The 22,919-nt window shown below is 41.2% G+C and overlaps 1 protein-coding gene and 1 long non-coding RNA gene across 5 annotated transcripts in view; one reads left to right on the forward strand and one right to left on the reverse strand.

Moving 5' to 3' along the window:
* The window catches only part of LOC110984619 (uncharacterized), a 28,036-nt gene extending 16,179 nt beyond the window's left edge, over positions 1-11,857 (reverse strand). Inside the window, exons 1-2 of one of the 4 annotated variants that reach the window (XM_087146225.1) lie at positions 11,702-11,853; positions 8,271-8,414 (exon numbers count right to left, since the gene is read on the reverse strand). The gene's annotated coding sequence lies outside the window, so the exon portion shown is untranslated. Of the gene's footprint in view, positions 1-3,011; positions 3,034-4,042; positions 4,146-8,270; positions 8,415-11,701 lie in introns of those variants that run through there. The other 3 variants (XM_022244980.2, XM_087146226.1, XM_087146227.1) reach the window with 3 other exon arrangements.
* On the forward strand, positions 5,169-21,350 carry LOC147796646 (uncharacterized). Its single transcript, XR_015427787.1, has 3 exons — positions 5,169-5,438; positions 5,883-5,934; positions 21,220-21,350. It is a non-coding gene; the product is annotated as an uncharacterized LOC147796646 (long non-coding RNA).
* The last annotated feature ends 1,569 nt before the right edge of the window (positions 21,351-22,919 follow it).

Genomic DNA, 22,919 nt, shown 5'->3' on the forward strand with positions numbered 1-22,919 from the left:
CAAGAGCACTTGAGGTTTGAGATGTGAAATGACTAATATAATTCCAGGAATGAACCCCATGAGGTCAAAATGGAAAACAAACTCCTCATCAGAGGTTCAATATAAATTTATACATGTACTGGTACATAACATGCATCCAATTTATAAGCACCATACATCTTGGGAAGTCAGAGGGACCCAACTGCAAAATGAATCCACATGAATCACAGATGCCAATAAAGCAAAAAAAAAATGACTGGAGCAATCCATGTACTCTCGGGAACCAAAACCTCCACTGAACCACAAAGGCATGTATCTCCAGCAAGTAACTGAACCATCTCATGACAGTTGGAAACTACATGTTCAAAAAAGCTCTTACTTATACATGTACACTGTACCACACTAGTCTGTCACTACATGTGCGGGAACATGTCTCCCAAGAGTCTTCAATGTGGTATCACTTTCAGTGTTTGACAGTGACGCATAATGCAAAAATATACACAGGTGCATTTTGGGTAAATTGCAAACTGGGCTGGTTTTTTTCTCTCTCCAAACAATGAGTGACACAGACATCTGACATTCAAGCACCGGTAATCTGAACAGATTTATTGGCCAGCTACATGTACATGTACATTTTTCCCCTGGGCTTGTGATTCAAAATTACAGTGTAATTTCTCATTTTACCGAGGGTCACAAGCACAGTATACACAAAACATGTCTACAAGTCACTTTTGCAAAGATTTGTGTCTGCACTTGAATTTGGAGAAATAACCAATGACTGGAGGGATGATTTCTGGAGACCCTGGCACTATAGAGGTCTGTACAGAGAGTCCACTATCGAGACTCCCAAACCAATTAACATACCAAATGGAGTGGGATGTGAACAGGGGTCAGAGTCAATAGAGGCAGGGTGAGAAAGTGCACACTGAGATCTTCAGAATCCATTTCTCTTGCACACCATGGGGGAACTATAGACAAACTCACCAATGCAATTATCCCCCTAACGGTGCTATCAAATGACAAAAAAAGTCCCTCTCTTGTCTGAAGAAAAGTCCCTAATGTAACTTACAAGGGGGACATGTAACTCTAGACAAGATAAATTTTCCTTGCCCCAACCCGAAAACATTAATTGGGGCACCTAACAGACAAACTTTTGACACACTCTCCCAACACTGTTCTCCCCAATGAGAACTAAATTTGTCCGCACAGAGAGAAAAAATGAGCAGGTGTACAGAAAAGCCATTATGTACCGGTACATGTACATTGTACATACCAGGTACATGTACATGTACCACCAGGGCTGTTCACTGAGGAAAGATTCAGACAATGAGCAAAGGCCTTCAAGTTCAAGCCTGCGCAGGTAACAAATGCCAAAAGGATTCCACTGTGATGATCTATTGTATTCTTGACCAACTTTACAAAGGGAAGGAAATCAGTATCAGGCTTTCAAGCATAAAATACATGTACATTATGTATGGATTTACCAGTACAACACTGTGTGACATGTTCAACGTACATGTACCAGTATGTTAGCAAACATGTACCTGTAAGTACATCTACCGCGACTGTACATAAAACCTGTACATGGACAGGTCTAGTTTCTACAATCCAAGTAAACTTTTGCAGGGATTTCTTTTCAGGCAACAATGCGCAGAATGTGGAATGTACCGTTATGAATACCGTATGGTGAGGTACCGACACAGACACAATGTACACCAACACGCTCATAAACTGTTCATGAATGTCTCAGTACATGTGGCAGATGGACATGCATTTACCGTATGTGTTTATAAATTAAAACATGAGTCTGCATGTGTGTACAGTGTACATGTACCCTACAGTATACAAGTGGTACAAAGAATATGGTATGATTCACTAACAGGCTTAACACCGATACAGTTGATGTAGCAGCACCCGGTACATGTACAATGTACATGTACTGTATGCATGCAATACCGGTATGTACATGCAAGTTATGATGTACATGTACGTGTGCATGTGTGAGCATGTACATGTACATAAAGTGCACAGTGACCATGACCGCTGCTCATGGCACTATCATAATCCCTTCTCAACAGACCCATAAATACTGTATTAAAACCACTTTAGTTGCCAGGGGAGTATGCTCCCTACGCTGCCCTTTCATGTGCAAACGGGCTAATGAAACATGCATCTCCGTCCTCACAGGTGCCCATATACACTACCCTGTCCTAACTTCAATTTACACACCCTGGGCTTTTAGGTATACTGTACCGGTACATGTACATACATGTACCTGTACACTGTACATACATACATGTAAATGTAGGTCCAGCACTCATTTTCAGTCCAAGTTTTTTTAATACATGTACATGTTCCAGTATTAATCAATGCCTTTAAACAGAATACTCCCATCAAAAGCAAATAATAGCAGGGCTGGCTTCCTTAAACTTTAAAGACACAGAATTTACAATACTATTACTAAACACTGCACAAGTGCTGGTATACATGTAAATTATGTACATGTATACATACATGTACGTGAACATTGTACATGGACATCATGTGTCAATTCATGTACCAGTACACATACATGTACATGTAATTAAACTGTAGGCCTACACTTTTAAGCTGTGATGAGGCAACCGAGCATCAAAACACAAAGTGTTTTAACAAAGTTTTCATCCCTTTCAACTGATTTTTTCACAATTACTAATATTTCAAACCAGAACTAAAAACTAACACCCCTCCCCCTAAACTGTGGGATCCACCACAGGCGGGGCGGATGTCAGACCCACAGTTCTGGGGGTAAACTAAAACCACACTCCTTGAAAATTTTACTAAAGTGAAGAACTACCGACCGTAAAGTGATGTTGTACATTTTCATGTACCAGGAATGCATTTTCAGTGTGGTCCTGTCTAACATAGTAAAAAATCCTGAAAATTTCAATGTGCAGCCAGCCCCCTGGATGCCATTTTTCACAGGTTGTAAAACCAACCGGTTTTCCCTCCCTTATTTTCAGCTCTAATAAATAAAATGTACAAGTACAGACCTGTGTGGTGAAGCATTGATGTACATCTCCATTGTGCAACTTAATTGCATTGGCGAGGCTTAGTCAGGGAAAAACCATGTGGTCTTGTGGTGAACCACTCAATGGTTTGGGCCAACAGGTCAGGCACATTTATGCCAAGTGGGAAATCTTTGAAAAATATCTTGCCGACCTCCAGGTCAAAATCTGGTGACACCCCCACTGGCTCCTGTCTGTCATTATTCCATTATATGGTAGGCTGGGTAAACATAAGGCTAGGCAATTCCCATGGGGCAGCGGGAGGTGCAGAGAGGAATGGTGAAGAATGTCCTGACTTCACAGACTTAGCAAGACTACAAATTGAATTCCACTTGGGTGAGGCAGGAGTCCAAAACTACCTGTATCTCGCAGAAGTTGCCAAAAAAGGAGTCTCCAAGAGACTGGCAGGAAATATTGCATCACACTGCAGTGAAAAGTCGACTATTAACTTACCTTTCTTCTCCTTGGTGACATCACTCATTTTTCTTGAAATGTGAACACTACTGTATTTTTGAGCTATTCCTCTTCCTGTACATACATACAACATCTACATGTACATGTACCTGTATCTACATGTACGGTACATGTACCTGTACATGCATACATCCTGCCGGTAGGCTGTAATTGTTCTCAGGTCCATAAATAGATGGCACGGCTGGCACACATAAACATGTTTCACTGACGGAATCAGTGACATTAATCTCCTAAAAAACTAAGAACTAACCTGATCTGAAATATATCCCAAGGGCAAATAACGAATCTCATCCACCCAGACCCAACATCGGGTACATCAAACTATGGAGCTCCATGATCAAACTGTGGTTCTGAATTACACACAGTGAACTGAGAATCAGAGACTGTCCGTCCTACCAGATGTAGAAAATACCACACACAATGTCCCAGTGGGCAACAGTAGGGGCCTACATGTACAGCTTGCCAAGTTTTTGAATATTGTATATTATAATATATTATTCTATTATATATTATATTCATAAAGTGCACAGCATTGAACTTACCGGTATTCTATTAAGGTAACCACAGACAGGCAATCCACACTCCCACAACCTAAACAGATTCCAGTGGCCTGGACAATTCCAATAATCACCCCATATCAGCTTTAACTTCAACTCAACATGTGATATCCTACAATGGGTAAATTGAATTAAGAAGAAAGTCACATTCACTGGATAGGGTGTCCCTGTCTTAGGGGTGTAGATTACAATGTACCCTACAACCAAAAAAGTTTTCCATACAAAAAATGGCTGGATCAGGTTACAATGAATGTGCACCCTTTTTTAATGCTGGCTTGACAGCGCTGCACATAAACCTGTACACATGTGCCTCTATCTGGTGATGATTATACATGTGCATGTATACGTGTACATGCAATATTGAAATTACAGACCCTTTGAAACCACTTCTAGACACCTATAATCACCTGTTTGGAGCATTGCTAGAGCTATGTACATTTATTTGCATGTTTCTGGAACTCAAGTTCCATTCGGCTTCTGAGAGAGGGAACGCGGTCAAACATTTCAACATTATAATTCTCAAATGACCCAAAAACAAACACAAATGGAGAGAAAAAACTGAAATTGAAAAATGAGCACAGGTGGAAGGAAAAACTGCCCGATTTTTCAAAAGCACAACCTGAAAATCATGAGGCATCCCAACTGTCTCGATCCCAAAGTTTGAGATGCTACGGTACATGTATCTCACAAATAGGGCAATATCCCAACCTGCCAAATACCGGGTTTAACTTGAAATGTTGTTTTTATGAATCACTGAAAGTTTGTCCAGCTGACTTTTCCTACAGGCTTCATGTACTTACCAGTAATGTACATGTAGCCTGATGTTTTACATGGCATCTGCTGTGCTACTAATAAAGTACATGTACATGGCTTCATTGTAAGCACATGTACATGTACACTAAGTTCAAAACTGAGGTGATTTCAGTCACTGTGTCTGGCACACTCTTACAGAAAAGCAGACAGCCAACAGCATACTGGACTCCTGCATGGAGGTAAACCTCCAAAATGATGTTTGTACTTGAAGCAGTCTCCCAGCCGCCGGACATCAGCTCACAGTTTATCCAGATCTCTGGCTGTGGATTACTTCCTGCAGAGGTTGAGTTAACACCACATGTAGGCCTACACTGTACAGCATGTACAGGAACACTTTGGGAAGTCTGGATTGGAAAGATGAGAACAGCTTCCTCCAAGCTGTGATGAGAAGAGGTGCTGACAAGGGGGGATTTCCCCAAACGCAGCCACAACTGAAGATTGGTGATCAGGCTGTGCACCAAATACATTGTACATTGTATGTACATGTACACCGTGTACTCACTGCACCACCCATGGGAAGTACACTGTATACTGCAATGGATTTGGATACACGTACGTGTACATACCGGTATGTACTAGCCTACATGTACATGTACAGAATAAAACTGGCTTACAGCAAGCAAAGTTGTCAGGTTTTGCAATCTTCAGAAGAAGAATAATCTTCTTCTACGCAGGAGCACGGTACATTGTACAGTATAGTACATACCAGCTGTACACAGAAGGTTCCTGTTGTCTTTTCATTTGCCTACCCAATATTTAAATTAAGGAATAAAATTAGACGCTACAGGAAAGTGAAGCAGATTCTTGACGAAGACGTATCGGTACAAGTACCGTGTACTGCTACATTTATGTACAGTATAAGATGCACACATCAGCTTTCAGTCTCAAATATAATGTGCTGGTTGTACTTAGATGTATATGTACATTGTACATGAAGTTCAAAGTTTGTGGATTCAAAAAACATTTTGAAGGAGAATACCAAAAGAAATTTATGTTGTTTCCCCAAACTCAGCTTCATTGTCCATAAAAGTGGCCAGCATGGAAGCGGTGACTACACAATAAAGGTAGGATATTGCACAGATCAATATCATTTTTTTAGATTCCATTAAGAGCCACCTGAGACTTGGAGAGGCGGCAATATCAAAAGAGGTGTTGTGGGTGACGCTGACCACAATCCAGCATTAGCTCTGGATCGTTGGTCATTGTGAATACAAATCTGGTGGCTTTTATGAGCCTACTGTATTGCACAGAGGGATCACGGGCATCAAAGGCCATTTTTGGTGGGGATGTCAAACAATATCTATAATGCATGATTTGCTTTACACAAGGTGTCAGACCGAAATTGACTGTGGGGATTTCACACCTGTAGGTAATACACATGGTTTTGATTCAGTGCTAGTGACACCAAAACAAAACAAAAAAAACCCAGAAGCACTTAGGATGTATGGTTCATTTAACTAAACTCTCTAATATCAATAAGATCAAATAAACTCACATTTGCAGCTTGTTCAAGTGCAAAGAAAGTTTGTGTGATAGAGGGGTAAAGTTGAAAATCCTGAGTAATGGGATAACAGCTCATCATGAACCATGTACATGTGCATACGTATATTTCAAAAAGTATTTGCCAGTACAATTTCTTGCAGACATGTGATAAACTCAAGTAAAATATCACGGAGAATAAGCCACTTGCAAGTTAAATTTGAATAAAATCTGGTACACTGTGTTATCTGATTGCGTAGAAACGTAACAATTTGAATTCCCCAGACTAAAGACTCTGTTGCTATATTTTGTGATTCGGGGCCAGCTGTTGCATAGCGACCACCATCTCTGGAATGGACTGGTTCCTTTGTGTCGTTCCTATCCATTGAGAACAGTGTATTGTTGCAAGGCATCTCTTATGTAACTAAGCAAAAGCTTGCCCTAAATCACGAGGCACAGCAACAGTGGTTTTAGTACGGAGAATTCAAGTTGCTATGTTCACATGAATTTAAAGAACTCAGTGTACCAGATTTTATTCAAATTTAACTCGCAAAAGGATTATTCCTCACAATTTTTCATGTCATGTACTGGTGTGTTGATGTACGGAGTGCAATCATCGTAACTGAAACGTTAAAAAGCGACCAAAAAAGGATCTTAAGTGACCACATGTACATGTACAGGTTCATGTACATGTAAATATACCGGTACACTGTATGCATCTCATATAAACTTCCTCAGTTAACACCCACGATATCCCCTTTACACTGCACAAGTTACCAAATTGCCTGAATTGCATTATTACAGAAAGTGTACATGTATACAGTAAGCCTTTCCAGAGAATACATGTACACTGTATTATACGAGTAGAACAGGTTGAGTTTTGCCTTAAATATGCTCTGAGAGAAAATGGGAAAAACAATTAAAAGAACAGTACATGTACAGTATGTACTGTACCTGGTGTATATGTATGGTACATACCTTGTGCACACTGTACACTGCATAGTGTACCCTACCCATGTACATGTACACCGTATGTACATTATGCAGCTGGGTGGATTTGGGAACGTTCCAAGTAGGATTGTGAATTCTGAGCGAGTGTGCAAACAAGAAACTGTCTGCTGTCTGAAATGTCATAGAGTCTTTGAGTCCAGGCCACATTGGCTTACTGTACTTCTCAATCACCTACAATTTACCATACATGTGTTTAGCCTCTCCAATTCCAATGTCAATATTTCTGTCCCGTTTCCACATTCTGTCCACAAAACAAACAACAGATGACAGATTCTGCTGTGTGGGAGTACCATACTGGGACATGCACACACTGCACAGTTGATAACAAAAGAGATTAATGAATAAATATTCACACAATAATTACAGGGTACATGTACATGCATAAGATGAGTGGAGTACACCACAAGTTCACAATGCGACCACTTTGATTTCGGTCAAAGTCCCTCTTATCTTGTTCTGTGTGACACTTGACGAGCTCTGGCAGGGTTGATGCAGTAAAATTCCCATTCCTAACAAGTCAACGATGGCATTTTGATTATATGTACACAGTACACGTTATTAATTACTTTCTGATGAACGCTTTCTTCCAGCTGAATTAATGCAGTATCTTTTTGGGGGTAGGATAAAGGTAATTTGTCATTCTCCAGTTCAAATGCTGGAGAACTGCTTAACATGGGTGCATTTCTTTGTTGTAGGTTTACAAAACTTCTTCTCACCAAAGTTTTGGTATATCTTGGACTGACAAAAATAAACCCTTTCATTGAAAGGAATACATTGGGGTCATTTGCCACTAATTATGTACATGTACATGTACATGTAGGCCTATAGAGTGTGCGTTTGTGTGATGTTTAGTCTACATGAAGTTGGCCAGAATTTCAACAGGTGACAATTGTGTCCTTAAAGAACTTACGATCAAACAATCCAGTTTTATGTTGTTGTACCCAGAAGAACCGGCATAACAGGCCTACATGTATCCCGATACTTGTGCTGCAGTTTTACTTGGAAGCAAGATGGCAGTGTTTGATTACGAGAGGTGAAGCAAAGAAAATGACACCTGCACAACAAAAGACGACAAAAATGAGAACCTTGGATAAACAAAGGGAACAGCAATGCCAGTAGTTAATTAACAAAAAGGCCACTTTTCAGTGTGTATGGAAGCACATCCCTCATCACTGGATATCTTTCAAACTTTACGGGGGTTATGTATTTAATCGTGGTTTCTGAACAGATTAATGGTGCTGGAAGAGAGACAAGTCATCGAAAGTGTACAGTACCAAGGCATAAGGAGTAAAACATCACCTGCTACGCGTGGCAATCTGCCCCGAGCAGGCCCACTTTTCTGAGCAACAGAACCTCCACTGGTGGGAAGTGCACATCACTGGTTCACAAATGACTAGGAAGTGCACTCACTACGGTCGCGTGGCTAACATTTTGTAAAGTTCAACAAAATGAACACTCCCAATCAACACGGCTCTTTTCAACCGACGAGGGGGGGGGGTGCTTGTGCTGAAGGGGGATAATCAAAAGAGAGTCCAGGTACATGTACATGTACATGTACCCAAAAATCTGGCATGAAAACTTGTACCCTTTTTGGTCTCACAAGATGTGCTAGAGTTGCCAACACGACATGAACAAGACCCATTACAAAAAGGTAAAGGCTGCAATGCTTATCAGAATGATGAGAACCACAGAAGAGTCCAAACAACAATGTCATACATGTATTTACTTGACAGAATTCAGTCCGACAGTCGATAGAAGCATGTGTCATCAACTGCACTCTATCGGTACATTGCTTAATGCTTTGTTTTCTAAAATCCTGTCTGCACAGGGCTTTCTTTGCTAATGCTTTTAAAATCAAGATAGTATGGACAATAAATACAGACTGGGGCATTTTTGTTCCTACATGTACGGTAGTCCAGCAGTTGCACATACGGGGTACTTCTACTGGCCATCTGCTGCCCATACATGCACCTGACAAGATTTACATGAGTTGTAATTTTTCCCAAGACAATAACTTGGGAGCAGATAATGTGAATTGGTAAAAATGGCTGTGGAAAGCAGACATCTGTAGCCTTGAGTGCAAGATCATACTGTACAGGGGAACACCACACATGCTCTCTGCATTCTTTCACTGTGGTGGTGTGGGGCTTTCGTAGCAAGTTTCCAAAGTGCTTTTCCCCTTTTAGTCACAATCAGTTATAGATATATGTACGTGTATGTCCTGATACAGGAAACATGATTGGTGCTTCCTGTGCATCATTCTAGTACACAACAATACTGTGCATGTGTCAAGTCAAATTATGAAGGCTTAGTAGTGTTCTCCCATTAACTCAGTCAAATTTTCCTGTCAAAAGTCCAAGTGTGGACAGTGGTCTTTGTAAAATCTTCTAAGAAAAGAGTCCAGTGGGGATGCGGCCTACATGTACATGTGAGTCAGACCTTCAAATGATATACAAATCATTTGTGTTTACTTCCTTGACCTTGATAAAGAGCAAACCTGTCTCTATGGTACCGATATCTACCGGTAGGATTTTCGTGTGCATACCAGTAGGATTCATATATACATGAACAGTATCTGCCAGTCTCTTCCCAAGCCCAGTTCAAAAACTGGTCCTCTCCCAGAAAACTGTTTGAAACTGTCACCCCTGGGTGCTGGCGGTATCTGAGGCCATTCCACAACAACAAGTTTTTGGAAGGAAATGTGAGGACTTGTTCAATGCAGGGGTGTGAGTGGCCACTTAAAATTTAAGCTGAAAACTGCTAACAAAAAGCTGAAATGTGAAAAGTTCCCATACTTTTGTGCAGACCAGGTGAACAAAAAAAGCTGAAATATAGGGTCAACATATAAACAAAAAAGCTGCATTCTCACACCCCTGTCAATGTTTACCAGTGTTAAAGATGTAAAAATGGGAGGCTTGTTAACTTTAACCAGGCAAAACCTGCTTGCCAAAATTATTTTTTTTGCCTTTGCTCCAGGCAGGTGGCTAGATGAGACACTGATCATATTGGAGTAGATAACTTGACATACCTAACTTGTGATTCAAACATAACACCGGGCAAATCAATTTGAACAGTTCACCCACTTATCATAATTAAATCCACACATTAACTTGACACGAAAGCATACATATGTACAAATTTAGTATCTGGTTTTAACAAAAGAAAAGAAAGAGGCAGAGCTCTTTTTTTCCCAAAATGGCCGACGTTCATGTTTAAATTTCCAATAAACTGTTCAAAGAGAAAAAAACAAAGTTGCTACCTAGTTCTTATATATCTATATGGTAAATGTTTGGCAAGATTACTGACAGTTTGATGGCAAGTTTATACATGTAACTACTGGCTAATCAAAAACACAGCCACCACCATATTTAGTCATGTGTGCAATTTTCAATTGTAGCAGATATTCACACACTTCCACACAGACATGTTTGGAGACGGCGTGGTCAACTGCATACATGATGCACAGTACATTATACCGGATAAAAAGTGGCCAATACAGCTCGAAATTGAAAATGTAACTTGCAAATACATTATTTTATTATCCAATGGATTGGGTAACATTTGGGCTATTTCCACCTCATGTAAAAAAGTTGTTAAGTAGGCCTACGTGTACACATACGTACATGTACCGGTATGTACAGCCTAGCTGACTGGTGATGGCTTGAAACATTTTTACCCACTCACCTGAAAGCCACAAAATCCTCTTTCAATTAAAAGAAAAGTCTTCCCATGAAACTTTTATTCTAATGTAAGGCCGAATAAAAAAACTTAAAATTGAATGCAATTATCTCCAATTCATCCCATAAAAATGCATAGTCCTACTATGTAGTTATATACATGTAGGTAAGCCGCCAGTAACAAATTTGAGATATATGTACCATGGCATGTGCATGTAAGTTCTATGTGGACACAACTTGGAGTGCAAGTTGTAATTAATGATGCAAAATAGAATATCGCGCTAAGCTCAAATACAAAGCCTGATCCCATTTAAGAGTAAATCATGGTAAATATAGTTGTAGGGCCTAAGTAAACTTAAGCCAATTTATTGTGAACTGCAATATGTAATTGATCTGCTGCAAAATTTAACTGATTATCCAACAAGAATTTCTTTCAGAAGTCATACTTAAGAGGGTCCGTGGTTTGAGCCAACACGTCATGCACGTGAATCCCTGGTCCTGAGCGTATACTGTGTGTAGCAGGCCTCATTCGCTCCCGTGTACGTGGACCGTACTACGCGTGGCCGTGCATAATAACACTAAGTTATACTTTTTACCTCCACACAGACTACGGTATAGTTTGCAGATTGAAGATACTTCAACAATCGCAAGTATTCATACTTACCCAGTGCAAATTTGGGCCAGCGACTTTCCAAATGTTTCGATAATGCACGTTAGAATTCCTACGACTTTCTTGACAACCTGCGTTGTTAAAACTGTTCAGTATTAATACACAAAATTGCATCACGCACTACTTAACTTACGACCATGCATGACGCTGTAGACTGGTACACAGCCCCACGCTAACCGCACTTCACAATAAGGGTGGCCTTGAAAGAAGCACCCGCCTATGTAATGTAAACTCTTCGAGTAAACAATATTGAGACGCTTTATTGTGGGTGTTAAACACACACGGCTTAGGAGAAGGACTTTCTTTTTCTTTAGTCGCGATCGCAATATCAACTTTCTTTGTTGGCAATTTCCTTTGTTGGACTGTCGCCAATTCTTATCACCCAGGGTCAAGGGGGTATATGTAACTCTCAAGTGTCGTGAGGCTGCGGGTGTTGGGAGTCTGAAAACATTGTGGTTTTCGTGGAGCTTGAAGAGGGTCCCGTTATGATGTCAATTATGGGTGTGGTGTGACAGAATTCAAGATTGTGGACAAATTTACGTTTAGCAGCAGGATACGGATTGCTTCTCCTTTTCTGTTAACTAAAATGTCCGAGGCGTGCGGACAGGACAAATCAGGTCGCTGACTCAACGCCTTTTTAAAAGTTCCAGCGCTTCACCATTTTTCTTTACAAGTGAAGTAACAATAAGCCACATAGTGTTTTGTGCACTTAAAAGGAAAGGAAAATCTTGGAAGGGAAAATCTGTAAAACGGTTGGTTTTGCATAAATTTTGTTTTTGCCAAAATACATTTATATATTATATTTCAAATTGCGTAAACCATGATATATATGCGAGTAGTTAAAGTTATAGAAAATCCCAAATTTCTGCATTTGTTTACGTATAATTTGATTGTTAATTATTTTTGTATTTCCGTTGGTTTCATTAGAGAGTCATATCAGCCAAGGCTCTAGATAAGAGTGAAGCTAACCCATTCATCATTTTCCCCTGATGATTTCCAAAGATACCAGTTGTCCTAAGACGACAGTTTTCCTTAAAACATACAGAGCTGAGATATTACTGAATCCCTCAATGTAGCCAGACCTACGAATGGCGGCAGTGACATCATCTATCCAATTATTACTTACAGTGCAATTCAATGTTGCGTCGTACCGTTTTGAGATTTCAAAAGCCTACATTTCACTTTACCCACTCTATACACTATGTTCAAGCCTAGTACGTGTATGTACCTTTCAAACTATAGGTAGCGGGTTTTCATGGCTTCCATCTTACCGGCTAGGGCTTTTGTTCAACAGGAATTGCACAAAGGAGGCTTCCCTATAAAAAAAAACTGCCCTCGAGGCTGCAACATGGCTACCATCTGTATCGAGAACAAAACGTTCAAGTGTTGTAAACAAAAATCCCATTTGGCCCCCACCAGAAAAGCCATACATTTAAAAGTAGGCCCATATAATAAATAAACTTTAGGCCTGATGCCGGCCACAAATAGTATTCCATCTCCAAGTGACAAAATTATCACCCAAGAAAAATAACGGTTGCTGATAAAAGTAGGCCTACACGCCACCTAACTCAAATCGATACAGTCATGGCAACAGACGCAGCTCTTGTGATTTTCAGATCTTTCACTTCTAGTCATGTGTATTGAAATGGTGACAATTAATGATAGATGGGTGCACTAGGATTAATTCCTCCCTGCGTTTTCAATGACAGCATGACAAACAATTATTCCATTATGATAATGTGATGTCGTAAATAAGTTTACTAACGGGAACCCCAAATTAAACAGCTGCGCGCTGTTATCAACTCGTCTTTGTCCATCTGCTTAGACTGCCATTTAGGTTCGGGTGCAGTTTTGTTTTTTCAGTTGTCAACGCATGATATAAAAGGATCCGTTTCCCAGATAATAAATTAAAATGTCACACACACACACACAAATAAATTACGATATCCACACTGCAAACAAGCAAGCTCATTTATCATAAACAGAGAACAGGGTAAAATGTGTAGCTCCCAGATGGAATGGCGCCACCTAATGGCAAAAAGTTGTTTGTATAAGAGGGCGCTCTTCAAGAGCGCCAATATTATTTTGTTAGGCGCGCAATTCGCTAAAACTAAAAGCCCAGCGCCTGAATAGGGCGCTCGGGAGGGATGATGCCTTTGCGCTTTGATTGGCTACGTTGTGCACAACCAGCTGTGCTCGCAAGGTTATCACTTCCTGTTAGCGAAGCGTTATTTGATTTTTTTTTGTTCGCCGATGGCAATGTTTTGGCATTGGCAAAGTGTCGGCTATATATTAAAAACATGGCCTTGTGGTAATTTTATCTTCCCACTATCACTGACCAGGTGTTCTTGGCGATATATTTCAAATCATTGGTTATCTTGATCAATTTTGGATGAACGAATAATGTGAAGTGAGAATATTTCCAGTAATGAGGAAGAAAAGAAAAAAAATCGAATTCGTGCGATTCACAATAGTGCGCCTCCAAGAGTTTGCAATGCGTTGGCCAATCACGACGCGCGAAATCTGTTGGCCCTTCCAAACGCGCATTGGGTCGAAAGATTTCGCGCGTCATGATTGGCCAACGCGTTGCAAACTGTTGGAGGCGCGCTATTGTGAATCGTCCGTACTGATAATCGCCGCTGTGTAACGCACTGACCGAGTTCGTGCGCCCGACAGAAATTTACCGGCAATGTTTTGCGTGTCGCTATCTGTGATCCCGCGTGACGTTTTTCCTTCATTAAAATCTGTGCGAGGCCATCAGCCCTTGGTGATGAGCGAAACCAAACACACCCCCCCTGCTTTGTGTTGGTCATTGTCTCGCAGGAATCTGGGGAATTCCTTTCAGACACCTTGGGGGATGTGTTAAGTAACAATAGTCTGGAATGTGTATAGGGATTGGACATGTTGGGGGGTACCCCTCGGTCTCATTTCTTGCTGGGTATAGCACTGAATCTCAATGTTGCACTGATTTGTGCACAGAACATTTCTAGATTCTTTAACCACTGCTTTGGCAAATTTCATTTTCTTTGGCAATTTATCACTGTGAATGCATATGGCAATAATCCAGCAAAAATCCTTTTCACAGAAATGTTCCCAGATGGCAAATTTGGGTTCACAATTTAAACATGAAACATGTCTTCCTGGATTTACATCAAAGCAAAAGCGCCCCCACCTGTCCATAAATGCTTGGTCAATACTTAATGTTTGAAAAAGTGCACCGTTCAGTTCACACAACTCAAAAAAATGTCAAAAAGTCTTCATACCTGGAAGAAGAGTACAGAGATACACAAAAAGTGATTCTACTAAAAATTTATTTCCTGGATCTTTTAAGATAAAATTAAGTGTGAAAGTTGTTCGTTAAATATATGTTTTGTCGTTGTGTAAGCAGCCTTCCCTCGGGTGTGGTCGACCGGTTACGTAGGGTATTTCGTGGTCAAGTATTTCATTGTTCTAAACTTTCTATAGCCACATTCCTTACCTTGGGTATGCATACCAAGTTGTTCTTTGTACATGTATTGAGATTCCTAGAGCTTATTGGGCCGTTTTAGGGCGTGTTTCTCCTGTAAAAGCATGTACATGTGCGTGCGAGCTCATTCCTGCACCAATAGCCATACCTTTAGAAGGACAGACTTTTCTTTAGTCTAGATCTTGTTATCTTCGCTTGTTACGTCGAGTTCTGTCTGCTGGAATCGCAGTCTTCCTCTGAAAGTCCAATAGCCCAGCACTACCAAATTAATGTTGCCGTAATTGCTTAGAAGAAACATACATCATTGAGTTGCGGTGCGACTTAGTCACTTTATACATTGTTAAATTCAGCTATTTAATGTAAATTTGACATGCAAGTTTTTGGATCAATTTGTGTACGCTGCAAGACTATGGCTTTATGTGGATACTTTCTCAATCTTTTGATTTATTTCTTGTATTTTTTTACATGACCCACTATTCTATGGTGGCCTTGCAAATTGCAAATTCTTATAACTACATTCGGATTTTCATTACTGAGTATATCTTGCTGCATTGTAACCACATAATCGTTGCTGGGAAATTTCTGACTTGCTGTATTGTGTGGGTAGTTGGTATTGAATTATTTACGTTTTCCATATTTCACACAATACTATCGGCTCTTTTGTTTTCATTTTCTCATCTTGAGTCGAGCTTCTTTTGGGCTCCTCTTTAGTATTTTGACTCCACACCGCATGGTTACACCATTATTTGTGTTATGTGCCCCAGTTAGTACTGCCCCCGGAAGTTTGCGTCAGGGCTGCTCGAGACTTTGGCAAAAACAAAATTTTAATGCATATAATGGCGTCTTTAAACTCAGAGTGAGGACATATTTTTCAATCGTTTCACAACTAAATGTTTATTGAAACTTGTTAATAGACTTCATAATGCTTCTGTCGAAAAACAACAGCGAGCGCAAAGGATCCTTAACGGCCTTTCAATGACGCTTCCAAATGGGAAAATGGGTTCAATGAATACAATGAGGTTGGGTGGAGGGACTATGCTTTAAACCACAGCCACGATATAATGACCGGCCAAGTTCTAGTCATTGGATTCCTGGACCATTTTCTTCCCAAACGCTCACACATCAGTTCTCATTCACAACAATCACGAACATGGATTTGCCCTAGGCGGTCGGGCGGCAAGTAGAAGGAGAAAGAGGGGAAAGGGGGAAATTAACAAAATTAAATTCCCTTTTCTGCTCGACTTGACATTGCGGTGAAGTCTGCGATAATCATCGCTCCCAGCCCGGGAGCCAAGCGGGGGGGGGGGCAAATTGGGGGCACGGGGAATTAATATGCAGTCTGCCTGGGCCGAACGGTTGCCGCACTGCTGACTAAAGAAGAGATATTGGGCCGATTGTAATTGCATTCATCTGATCAGACAATATTAGATTAAAAGCAGATTTTCCATATTGAGGTTTTGGGAGCGCTGTTTGGTAATGATATGCAGATAACGAGGGTGGGTAAGGTAATTCTTGCCTTTGTCTAGTTGTGTGTCGCATTTCCTGGTGGTCTATGTGTCTTCCTAATCACCTCTGTTGGTCTGGGGACCGTTTACTTCTCATCCGATGTTTCCTTGCCCCGGTAGCACTTTAGTCGGCTGCTAGAAAGTACTTTGTACCCCATATTAATGAGGACAGCATGAGACTTTTCGATGACAAGACGAAGCACTTACAGTTAGCAATTCCTTGTATTGCAATTGTCCTGAATTCTAAAAGAGCAAGGCTTTCTGGGATGGCAGATGCGCCCCCCCCCTGAAAAAAAAGCCCGACTGTCTCAGATATGATCTTGTTTTTTAACAAGGCATGCGTGTAAAAGACATTCAATGAATACAATGCGGTCGGTGTGAAGACATTCATAGCGAATATAGCGGTAAAGCTTCAATGTAACCATACATGGCTGTTTGTAATGATCGTTATTTTAGTTCGCGCCCTCATGCGTGTTGGCGCGCTTGTATGAAGAGCTTACCCGAGCGCAAAACGGACATTTCAAGAGAACATGGTGCCAAAATGGTCACGACATGTCACCACAAAAATCCTTGAAGGTTCGTAACAATGCCGTTTGCTAATTTCTATGGGGAAATGTAATCCGCCCTGGGTCTCATATGGAGTAACTTATCCTTTGTACAGGTAAGCCTACTCTCCATACTCTGAAAAAATATTCCGCCTCGATATTTCACTGATTTCCTGCTTTATAAACCCTGTCCAATCTCTTACTGGCAGACAAGTGAAACTTTAGTTACTTTCCAAATGTACATGTCTCTGTCCCATTACCTCCTTTTTATTCAATGGCACTTTTGTTGGCAAATTATTCCACTCTATGCGAATATTATGTAAACATTGCTCTACATTTTTTTATGTTAATCTTGAAATCGTTGATTTTTATCTTCCCTGGCTTTCCCCTTCCTACTCTGTGCTCGCTTTCACGTTGGCCCATTGATCGATTCTCCTTTTCCCGCTGATATCAGAATGAAAACGGTCCTAGAGGAATGATTTGACCCGATACTGCCATGGGCAACAACACGGCAGATTTTTGTTGTCTCAAGTGAGCTGTTAAAAAAAACGCGGCCAAGTCGTTCGATTATTTTCTTCGTTGTGTGCACTGTTGTTGTGTGGAAAGTGAACACCCATTTTATTGTATTTTTTATCGAATTCGAGGAATTAAATGGATTTTCCCTCCCAGTCTGAGTCAACTAAAACTCGGTGACACAAATTCCCCTGGAGACGAAACCCCTTATTCGATCTAAATTCAGTTCATGGTGTGTTGTTCCTCAAAACTTTTCTCTGCCTTGTCTGGTGGAGTCATTCTGGGCCGGCGGGTGAGGCGATGTTTTGGGGAAAAGCAATGAAGCACACGCGCGCAAATCCAGCCTGTTAACTCTGAATTTCCCAATCGACAAAACGATATGTTTCCTTCATTTGCAACTGATGTTATGTCGTGAGGTGAAATTTAATAGCAATGACGTTTGGGAGTTTAATCTGTCAGAGGGATCTGAGTGAATAGGGCGTTATACTTGTAAGTAGAGGCTTGAGTCTAGGCTTGGTCCCATTTCAGCCTTTACGACCTTTCTGTCATAAAAACGAGACGGTTGCTGAAAACTGCCCCTACTATAAAAATGCCAGGTCTGTTAGATCAGCCCGGTCATACCACACAATTATTCCAGTGGTAATTTGAATTTCATAATACATGTAACATGCAATAGCCCAGTATTTACACCGTGACCCCGCGAATGCTCCAAACGTCGGTTTCGGGGGCAAGAACAAGACACGGCGAGCGATGTCTTTGTTTTTCTGAGACTGAAAAGTGCATCGTTCCTATGTACTGGACATAGCATACAAATCTATCATAATTCGATTATACTGGACGTAGAATGGCATTCTTGAATGAAGAGGGGAAAATGTGCTCCTACTGCTATATCAATGACAGTGTGAGGCGTGTCAATATCATACGCTTAGTGACAGAGTGAAACCCAGCACGATGTGTGGCAAAGCTGGACCCCCAACTGCGATGCATAAGCCGTAATATACCCTCGGCTATGCACTCGCCTCCGTGTAAATCTTAAAGGACTCCCCATGCAAAATCCTACAATACAAGAAGGGACAAAAGGAGGGGGTTCCCCTTTCCCGTATCCCGGACTATATATGTGGACGGAGAGTCATTCTCAACTGTGCTTCGAAGTCGATTTGAGATGCTTTAAGCTTAAAGGGGCTAACGTGCTTCGAATAATTAGTGGATTAGTAATAACACAATGTACATTCTTAGACAACGTATTCTAATACTCCCTTCACTGTTGCAAAGATGCCAAACTTTCAGGTTCCCCATCGTCTCATTTTCATTGACCTCGTCACCAAGACTTCGTTCCTGAATCTCCCTATGGACTCAACGTACGCCTCGGCATCGCTAAGCTGGGGCCAAGGCGCGCACGTGCAAGGACTGATTTCGTCATGACACACAACTTGGGCTGCATTAATGTCTTCGAGCTTTGAAGGATCGAGTCCGCACTTCTGTGTACGCGTGAATAATGAATGTGCTTTGATTGAGTGAAGGGGTATACCCACAGTGCTTTGCAATGCCTGAAAGTTTTTCAGTCGAAGAAGTTTTTGAAAGAAATCAACCCTTCCCTGTGCACTTTTCTGTGACCCGACTATGCCTAATAAATCGTCAGTCGGGTGGCTGTATGCCAAAGGTCCATAACACAACCAAACTTTATCTGAGAAGCTGGGCGAAAAAAAAAATACACGTAACGCCTGGTGATATTTGCTGGTATAATGGAAACTTTCATTTAATTATTACAAGAAATTAAAGACTGATGTGACAGTCACTAACAAGTAACATCGCTGATCACCTAACACAAGTCACATAACCGTCAAAATTAATATTCAGTATCATCGGGTCTGGGAACCAGACTGCCGTTACTGAAAAATAAAAATGACTGCGGTAAGTACGAGCATGGTCCCTTTGATGTGCACTATCCACTCTGTGCATGACAGAGTGGATGGTGCACATCAAAGGGACCATGCAATAAAATTACTACACAACCCTTGAAAAAGATACCTTTGTGTTTCAATTAAGCTTTTCTGGACAAGTGAGGCGCCGGTGATGTGAGGCAAATCGTGGAAGACACTGTTCAGTTGAAAATTCAACCCCAAATTTGCTATCTGTAAACATTTCTGAAAAAAGGTATTTACACAGAATAACTGTCAAAGAAATGGAAATTTATGACAGCGAAATATGACATTTCCGTAGCATAAATCAATGCAAAAGTGAGTTTTGGTGACGGGAAGTTTTACTATAAATATGTAAAAACAGTAGTATAAAGAAACAAAAAGCTCCCAAATATAGATGAAAACGGTCAAACCAAACAGATAATAAGGTTAATTTTAATGTTTAAAAAGTGCACTTTTCAGTGCACTGAACTCCAAAAGGATTTCAGTTTGAAGACTTTGAAGAAGAGCATAAAGATGCGAAAAACTGAGTCTCAGACAAATCCATTGCATGGATCCTTTAATTTTGAAACACTGTCCGGCTCACGTAATGCATCGCTCACTGTTTCTCGCACAATGAACACGTAGCAATGCGGCTATCGTGAGATATCATATCGATCTGTTTGTATATCGACCTTTATTCTGACATCACTCAGCATAGTGAGGGCCAGCGCGGTCACGGAGCCGATTTGGAGCTGTAATGAAGCGATATATCATTTCCAGAAACGCCACCCTTCTGACCGAAACTCGAACAATGTGCATGCGTTTGGTAGAGACTGTAAAGGTCGCCCAGTATGTCGGCCGAGTTTCTGTGTGCAATTAATGTAATACCAACAAGAAATGCTACTGGAATCATATCTATCACTTCGCGACTGTCGTCAATTTGATGTATTCTGGATTTCATTAGTGGGAAAATTATTTCTCTCTTACTCACGAGTCTACTAGACGTGCATTCATTCATTTACCCCCCCCCCTTGAATTACATGTCTGTCCCACCATTAAGAGAACACGAACTAAAAGTCTTTGCGTATAATAAAAATCCCTCTGAATAATTATTGTGCACAGCACTCGCGAACCACATTTATAAGCAAAGTACTGGTTTTCTTGATCTGTGAAGAGACAGATCAGTGCAAACCAGAACTGATCAAATATCTTCAGTTTACATTTGCAATGTTCCTCTCCCTATCGAACCGAAAGACAACGGCTGTCAATCTGTCAACATGGGCGAACCATCGAATTGACACTGCTGTCTTTTCTCGAACGATGACCATCGGCGTCCTGTCTGCTCTCAGCTACAAGCAAATCAAATTCCCAAGTTCAACCATGGAAGCTCCCGCTAAGCTGATCTTAGCTTGTAAATGTTTCAATTTGCTCCCCTGGGGATCGGGGCCATCAGATTCAGCAATTAAGACGACAGGTCATGCAAGTTCTTTGCCTGTATGATTTCTCCAGATCGGTATGTCCACATGCATCCCATTTAAATTGAACATCGCGTCTTGACCTTTCTTTCCTTTTCATTCCGCAGAAGCGGCAGGGTGCACCTTTGCCTTCTAGAGACTGTAGCAGACCTCGGTCACTGCTGAGAAGTTCAACGTTAATGCCAACTGCCTGGAGTTTGCCGAGATGTTGACGAGTCTGTGGTGGTTTTGACAACGGGGCTCAATTTTAGGAAGCCTCTCGGGCAAGGAGCGTTGCTTGGCAGGATTTTTTTTTGCTTACACATTTTCCTGAGCTTTGTGAACGTTAATTTGTGTTTAAATAAAATTGTCATGTCATAGTTCAAGGAAAACTATCATCCAAGGGTGGTAAAGAAAAATGAAATAATCAGTTAGTTACGGGTTTAGGTTGTTTTATCGAGGTGGCGGTTGTGGTACTTGCAGGGCAGTAATCTGTATAAATACTCTTTAGGTGATCACACAACACCATTAACACGAGGGTAAAATGGTAAATGCCGGAATGTAGGGGAAACTTCCTAGGAAATCGAACACTTGAGGAAATACGAAGGAGATCCTAACTTTGAAGTAAACACCAAAGGATTATTTAAGTTGTGTCTTAACGAAGGCTCAGGCACGCAGGGGTCGCCAGGCTACTAGTGGGGTTGAAAGGGGGAATGCGTCCGACTCATAGGTAGCTCATCTCACTGAGGAAGAGCATGATGCCACAACATGCAATAAAAGGTAACGAGGATGAGGACGCGGAATGATTGTAGAAGAATCTTTCTTTGAGAAAGTTAGAAAACCTAAAACAAAATACATATTTTTGTTTTAAATTGTAAGCATTAAAGGAAACTAAGGAGGAAGTTCCTGGAAAATTCCAACGAAATTATAGAAAGTTCCAGGAAAAATGCATGGATCAACCTGTAAGGACACTCAAATTTGGAAAGTGGAAGCATTGAATTATACTGACCCAGGCAGCATGAAGGCTTCAAGCTTTCCCCTTGGAGCTTGACGTGTGAAGCAATGTTGTACCACTGGTATTGTCTTGCTCTCGTTAGAAATACATGGAAACATAACACTGACGATCTCAATAAATTGTCTTCGATGGGCGCTCAAAAGAGTCAGAGATCAGTGTACCTAACGAAGTGCCGGCGGCACGAATGCGAATCAGAGAGGCACGCCATGGCGGCAATTACACTGATTGTGCAACGGATGACTTCGGGTTATTGCCCAGACTCCTCGAAGAAATCGAAGGGAGGAGATTAAAGGGACGAGAAAAGGGTATAATGTAGGGAGGGACCCACCGAGGAGCCCGGGAGATTGCGAGCGCGGTGTACCGGCAGACTGCCGCCGCCACAAGAGACATGCTGAGACCGTGCTGAGACGAGACCCATGAGATATATGGAAATTGGAATGGCGAGGGTACCAATTTATAAAAAATGAGCTAGAAAAAATCTCGTAATGTAAGGACTCTCGGGCTTGGTGCAAATCCAGAAGAGGCGGGGCAACTTCCTGGAGACGGGGTGGGGAAATTCAATCACAAAATAAGGTAATTTCATGCCGACTCCGTCCTTTATCGTTCTTTTTTGTCATTTTTACTACTTTTGCGTTACTGACATCCACGTGATTAGCAGCAAAATGACGCATACACACAAAATTGGCACATTATTGTTTTTGTCTGGCATAAAACAGCCGCCAAGCCAATGCGCCATCCCAGCCGGGGTCAACAGCCGAGAGAACACACCCTGGTTGAAAATGTTTGAGCAGCGCTTCATCTTAGTACAGATGT

This window comes from Acanthaster planci, linkage group LG15 (genome assembly GCF_054643075.1).
Source record: "Acanthaster planci isolate LZ-2023a linkage group LG15, COTS_SCS, whole genome shotgun sequence".
Lineage (NCBI taxonomy): Eukaryota > Metazoa > Echinodermata > Asteroidea > Valvatida > Acanthasteridae > Acanthaster > Acanthaster planci.